Source organism: Equus przewalskii, chromosome 4, assembly GCF_037783145.1.
Source record: "Equus przewalskii isolate Varuska chromosome 4, EquPr2, whole genome shotgun sequence".
Lineage (NCBI taxonomy): Eukaryota > Metazoa > Chordata > Mammalia > Perissodactyla > Equidae > Equus > Equus przewalskii.
Genome location: NC_091834.1, coordinates 33,993,617 through 34,001,268, shown reverse-complemented (window position 1 = coordinate 34,001,268; position 7,652 = coordinate 33,993,617).

Below are 7,652 nucleotides of genomic sequence, written 5' to 3'. Positions count from 1 at the left end.
GAGAAAGGTTTCACATAGACTTCGTAAACATTCTCCGGGGTGTAATGTCACAACCAGAAGCGATGCTGGAAGTTTATGTTGATGTGAGCTTGAAACCGCTGACAAGGAGGGAGACGTGCTAAAACCATAGAGCGTCATGTTGCAGCAATGTAGTGGTTGATGAAGCAAGGACGCCGTGAAAACTTAACTGCATTTACATACAAAACGTAAAGATGAAGTGCAAAACTGAATTTAATATGTGAGGAATCATGCTTTTGAGTAAAACTATTGTTATTATTTAGGTTACTATTACTGCTACCACATTCTGAAAAGATGTATCTTTTTTGGACAGAAAACCAAAAAATCTAGGGGCTGGCCTGGTGGCATAGTGTGTGTATTTGTGTGTTCTGCTTTGGTGGCCTGGGGTTCATGGGTTTGGATCCCAGGCGTGGACCTACCCATTGCTCATCAAGCCATGCTCTGGCGGGGTCTCACATACAAAACAGAGGAAGATTGACACAGATGTAAGCTCAGTGACAATCTTCCTTAAGCAAAAAAAAAAAAAAAAAAAAGGAAGACTGACAACAGATGTTAGTTGAGGGCCAATCTTCCTCACCAAAAAAAAAAAAAATGCAGTGACAAAGTTTGTTTTGCCATCCTTAAATTAGGTTGTAAAGTAAATAATACAAACTTTACTTTCTTAATTTAGCTGTTGAAATTGAACTATTAAAGAATGCTTGATTAAAAATTGAAATCATTTCAGAGACAGCCCTATCTGCCTACAAGGCTATCATCCATTGTCACACCAATATGGGGAACATGTGCAGCACACAATCGACAAGTGGACTATGTTGGATCTTTACCCTTTAGCCTGAGTGAATAAAATGCCTAAATCACAATGGACACCCATTTAAGATTCGGAGTGGCAGCAGGTACCGCTATCATGTCTCCAACCCCTCACAAATGTACACTCCAGCATCATAACCGGTGACTGAGGGAATTCATGTCATGGCCAGAGGCACACAGGACCGGGCAAAAAGACAATATCTCCTGGGTTTTCCATCTACCTATTACATTCAGAAAACAAGTGTCATCTAAATGGTAAATGGAATGATAAAAGATCAATTAAAAATTCACATGCCACCTTTACAAAAGGAGGACTATATACCTGGCTGAAGCAATCATGGAAGTCAAACAAACTCAGAGATTGCCTCGGGAAGAGGGGGTAGGCAGAGGAATAGCAGTAGACATAGCAACATGGAACACCAAGAGATTGTTTTCCTAATGGTGACTGACACAGTGAGCACATCAGGGTTAGATTGAGCTGCCCTAGAGGTGGGCTCAATTCATTCCGAAGCTAATTCAGGTACAATTCAGCTTACAATTTATTTTTCTACAGAATTGCTGTGGACTGGCTAAATGGAGCATGACGATGGTAGGAGTTGTTATTAACCTTGATTACAGTGAGGAAGCCACCTCACTGCTGCATACTTAGGGGATGAACACCTTTAGGTTGGAAACAGATAATTGTCTTGTCAGCCAATACTATTTCCTGGCCTGTAGATTAGGCAAGGGGATGGGAAATTTATGCTGAGGGGATCCCAGGGCATACTAATGCCAACGTTCTATTGTCTCCCGATGGGGACCTGAGAAAGAGAGAGGTCAGAGCTGTAAGTTAAGCCCTGGCAACACAGACAGGTGGAAAAAAGGAAGGGAGGCTCTCTTTGACAATTTGAGGTCAAGAGATAATGGGAGAATAAGCTTGTTTTCTAGGTCAGGTGGAAAGGAAGAGCCTGCCAGGACTGCCACAGTTTCCCTATTGTAGGACTCATGCTTCTCTTCCTGTTTTGGGCCATCATATGTCCTTTTATTTCTCAATCTGGGGATACTTCCACATTCGGCTCAGAATCCAGGGGCACTCTTACATTCTAACACTAATTATGGTAACTCCACTATCATAACTTTTTCAGTCAGGTAAGCCTCAAATAATGGAAACTCTTTGAGTTTACACCACATGACCCAATCCTAAAATGTGAGTTTCCCCACGTGCTGATATAGTCTATGACCAGTCCCCACAAAAGGAACTTTGTAACTGGAGTTAATTCTCAGCATACAAGGTGCTCCAAAGAGAATTGACTTTGCCAGATGGGTGTTCTCTTCTGAGGCACCATGTATAGTCTGTCAGGGGTCTCTTTAGGGCTGGACTATTGTAGACCATGCACCCCAAAGCCTTGTTATATGCTCTCTTGGATGGCCCCTCAGCCTCACCTCTGAACTTTGCCTCTACTCATTTGGGAAAGTAGGAATGGAAGTTGCCCTGATTCTGGTTATCATTTGGCTGAAGAGGCACATTTTGAGCAGTTCTGTTTCAAGAAATACCCCTCTGGTCATCAGAGACACTGGATATTCACCATGGTCCATTTGTCTTCAAGATAACAGGCTTCCTCCTACGAGACACTTGATACAATCTCGAATGAAAAGTAAGTGTAAAGAATATTTATCTTCATATTGGGAAGAACAAGCATTAACAGAATGACTCTTTGGGATGGCAGTCCAGCTGACTATTTAGATAAATTATTCCAGGATGGGAATACTACAGTTAACATCTACCATAAATTGTCTCCTCATAGTCTTTGAGCTCACACAAGCTCCTGCTAAATGAGAAGGTAACTCATTTATTAATTTGTCTCAAATGATCTCCCCTCAAATGAGGCATATCTCACATTGAATCCTTACCCAGGCGCCCGTTAGGGTGAGACTCCTTGGCTCCTCTCTGTCTTACCTCATCTCCAAGCCATCAATCGGATCTGGTTGGTTCAATCTTTAAAAATATACTCATATTCTAACTAATTCTCACCAGTTCTACAGACATTATTTTCTAAGCCACCATCATCCCTCCTGATTTATTGCCAAAACCTCCACGTAAGTTTCCCAGCCTCGTCTACGGTCTAGTTTTCACTCAGCTGCAGTAGTCAGATTGTGCCACTTTGCTTTAAATCCTCCAGAGGCTTTTCATCGCACTCACAGTAAAAGCAAAAGTTTCAAGGCCTCGATAGAAGCTTAAATAACCTGCAGTAACAGGCCTCTTTTCTCTCTCTGTGCCACATTCTTACCCTGTTCCCTTCCTCACTCCACTCAAGCTGCTCCGAACTCCTTGCAGTTTCTTCAGTGTGCTGATTATGCTTCTGCCCGGGGGTCTCTTGTTTCTTCTCTTGGAATGCTCTCCCTCTCACACTCATGTCAACACGGCTTGCTATTTCCTTCTTCAGGTCTCTCTTCAAATGTCACTTTATCAGAGAGAACTTCCCTGATGACACTATTTAAAATAGGAAACTTCTTCCTCTTTCATTCCCTAGGCCTTTCACCTGTGACATTGACATATTACACGTTTTTGTTTAGTTGTCCACTTATTTATTGTCAGTTTTCTCTCTACTAGAATGTAAACTACTTTTAAATAAGGACTTTGTTTTATCCTTGTTTATAGTTCAGTGCCTAGAGCGGTGCTTGGCAAATAGTAGCTCCTCATTAAATATTTGTTGAATGAATGAGCACGTAGCATGTGCTGGCCAGTTCACCACCATCTACGTTATTGCATATCATCCTTCATGAGTCTATTTCACTCCTGTGCATCACCTGCCTAGCTCTTGTAGGTGGATGGATTTGTGACTCTTGGCCTATAGCTTAGAAAAACAAAGGTCAGTTTAGGAACTCATGAACAAATATCTAGATAATATCTCTTTGAGAAACATAAAAATCTCTGGTAACACCATTTCTCTGCCTTTTTCCATCCCCCACCCAGAACAGAAAGTCCCTGTCTCAAGAATGGAGGCCTTACTTTCTCCAGAAAGGAGAAAAATACTTAATTTCTTCTTGAGTCCACAGTAGTGATGCAAGGCTTAAATTAATTCCTCTGAGGTAGAAATGTGATAAATAATAAATATATTTGTATAATGTTGAATAAATGATTTTTGAATTAAATGGAATTGTATGTAACTCAGAAATTATCTTCATTTCGGGTCAGAATCATTTTTACTCGACTGTGGCTTTTAATACTTTGTTTCACCTCTCAATGAGTGTTTAAAAATACATAAGAACTGAGGGAAAGGAAATTATTGCTTAAATGAACTCTTCTGGCAATATTTTATATGTAATCACTTTATTGATTACATACAGGGAAAGACATCCATTTTAATTATATGGTATAATTGAATAATTGAATACACATGTGTAATCAATTGCACTCCAATCAGGATATAGAGTATTTTCAGAACTCTAAAAGATTTCCTTGCGTCCCTTTGTAATCATTCACCCTTACTTCCTGTCCCAGGCAAACACTGACCTGCTTTCTGCCATTATGGCTTGGTTTTACGTGTCTTAGAATTTCATGTAAAACAGGTCAGAAATATGTGATCTTTTATGTCTGATTTCATTTGCTCAGCATAATGTTTTTGAGAATCATCTAGAGCTCACAGGTATTGGGAGTTTCTTCCTTTTTATTACTGAGTAGTATTCCGCTGTTGGACCATACTGGTCTACCTATTCATTCATCTGTTGATAGAGCTGATAGGGGTGTTACCAGTTTTTGGCTTTTATAAATAAAGCTGCCATGAATATTTGTGTACAGGTACTTGTGTGAATGTGTTTTAATTTTTTTGATAAATACTTAGGAGTAGAATTCCTGAGTCAACTGGTGAATATATGTTTAATTTTATTAAAAACTTCTGACAATCTTTTAATTACTTTTTTGTAAAGGGAAAACTTCCTTTGTAATTTTTCTGCTTTTCACTCTGCTCATATTCTCGTGGTTAACTTTTTTTGTGCAGAGAGGGTGAAGACTCAAATGTGGCTACTGCCTTTATTGTCAATCAGGCTGGTACAGAAATTCAGAAATGGCATTCAAATAGGGGAAAAGTTTCCTTTCCCTAAAACTCTGACTGGATGACGCATCTCTCCTGGGGCTGCTGGGAGAATTAAATGAAATGAGACATTGAAAATGCATAACACAGTGCCTGGCACAGAGTTCATGTTCGGTGATGTCAGTTGTAATTATTATCTGAGTTTATTAATAAATTGGGATAAGAGAGAAGACCTGCCCCCCGTGGTGTAGATGTTAAACTATGACTTTGTACTCTATTGTGATCATCTTCCTGAAAAGCTTACCTCGCAACACCTGTAGCAGCTTATTCATCTGCATCACTGACTAATAATATGTGTTCATCTGCACTAAATCCATGAAAGCAAGTTCAGAGGATCAAACCATAGAGAAAGGCAGAATCCAATAATGTCGCAAACTGCAAAATGAGAAAATAAAATAAGAGCAGAATCACAAGGTGGAAAATTATAATAATTTGAGGATGAATGGGTACTTTTGTAAAGACTTTCTAGTTTTCTAAAATAAGGTAATTTCATTAAAACGTATGACTACTTTTAACTTTTGCTAGGTCAACTTTGGTGCTCAACTCTTTTCTCTGATGAAAGAACCATACTGATAGCATGGAGTGAGCTTCACTTTTCTGCCTTTATTTTTAAAAATTCGCCAATCTTTAAGACTTCTTAATCTGTGGGTGGCATTGTTATACCCAGAGGTGGAGAGAAGGAAAAAATATTCACATTTATTAAAGAAGGTACATTTTTAAAACAAAGGGAAACCCTTCCTGTAGTGTGTATTTTAATCAGAAGAACGAACCACTTAGTTTTGTTCCTTGGTGAGTGGTCTTTGTGAGAGCCTTTTGCTGATCTCCAAACTCAAGATACCCAAGAAACTGTGGGCAAGCTTGATTCCCAGTCAAGAAGAGTTATTGGAGACCTCTAATTTTCAGCACAGCAAAAGACCTTTTGTGTAATTAGTTTTCATTTTTGATGAGAAATCAAGTTGGAATTAAACTGGCTTGGTAGACATAGGTGCAGCGATTCTTTCCAAAATGAAATTGAATTAAGACTAAAAGGATTGCGGTGGATAACAGCCTCATTAACCAAGTGCTGTTTGAAAAAGGTTTTATTTCTGTAGTGAACTTCATTAAAGATTGTCAATTGGTAAAATGCATACATTCTGTATCAGTGTTCTTTAGCTACGTAATATGACTAAAAATTGAGATAATGAGGGAATAGAATCACCTCCTACTCATTCTGTTGGTGAGGGAGGGATTCCTGCCCTAGGGTTATAGGGATGGCTGAACACACAACACCCAACACTGGACAGATGATATTGACAGCTCTTGGAGTTAGTGCTGTCACGCTATGACACGCTTGAGGAAGACTGGAGGAAGGCTGGACACGCTTCCTTGAGGATGAAAGAACATAGAGTGAAGCCTCGGTGAAAGCCAGCACTAACTGCCAGAGAGGCAGATACGCATATTCTAACAGCCTGGTAGAAAATGAGATCACATGTCACACAGGGCCTCATGGGGGTTGTACTCCGGAACAGAGTGAACAACCAGGGGCTGCGGGAGGCAGACTTTGTAGTATCAAGAGGGTGGGATGCCTTCTGGTTGCCTGGACTCTACACTTTGGAGGGCTTTGCGTATCACAATCAATTTATTAACAGAGGTGCCTTTGTTCGCTGGCTCTGGTACTCAACACAGGCACAGCATGAGATCCTTGAGCCTAAACATCTAATCACATGATTAACATGGTTCCTTGCCCAGGGAAATACTTTTCCACAACTCTTACCCTCCATTCTTTAAGCCAACAATGACCACATAAAAAAATCTATGAAGGCTTGTAGGGGTGTGCTTTCACCAATGTCACAGCTATAGTATATTCAGAATTGTTGGGGCCAGCCCCTGGCCAAGTGGTTAAGTTCATGTGCTCTGCTTCAGCAGCCTGGGGTTTGTGGGTTCAGATCCTGGGCACTGCTCATCAAGCCATGCTGTGGCAGTATCCCATATAGAAGAACTAGAATGACTTACAACTAGGATGTACAACTATGTACTGGGGCTTTGAGGAGGAAAAAAAAGAGGGAGATTGGCAACAGATGTTAGCTCAGGGCCGATCTTCCTAAAAAAAGAAAAAAAAGAGTTGTGCAACCATCCCCTCAATTTAAGTTTAGAACATTTTCATCACCACAAAGAGGATTTCTATACCCGTTAGCAATCATTCTCTATTTTCTTTCCCCTTTCCCCATCTTCTCCTAGGGCACCAGACAACCACAAATGTACTTTCTTTCTTTTTTTTTTTTTTGAGGAAGATTAGCTCTAAGCTAACATTCACTGCCAATCCTCCCCTTTTTGCTGAGGAAGACTGGCCCTGAGCTAACATCTGTGCCAGTCTTCTTCTATCCTATATGTGGGATGCCTGCCACAGCATGGCTTGACAAGCGGTGTGTAGGTCCACACCCAGGATCCAAACCAGTGAACCCTGGGCCGCCGAAGTGAAGTACCTGAACTTAATCACTATGCAACCAGGCCAGCCCCTGTGCTTTATGGGTAAATAGATTTACCTATTTTGGACATTTCATTTAAAGGGAATCATACAGTACGTGGTCTTCTTTCATTTAATTGCAATGGATTCTTGCACAATGCTTTATTATTCTTCAGTAGGACTGAGTGTTCATTTCTTTGCTTATGAAATAGGAAATTCCTCAAACTTAGGAAGGGTATTCAAAAGATACTGAGTAGCCCCAAATATGATAAATGCCCATTACACGTGGCTAGACACATCTTATTCTTCAGGTC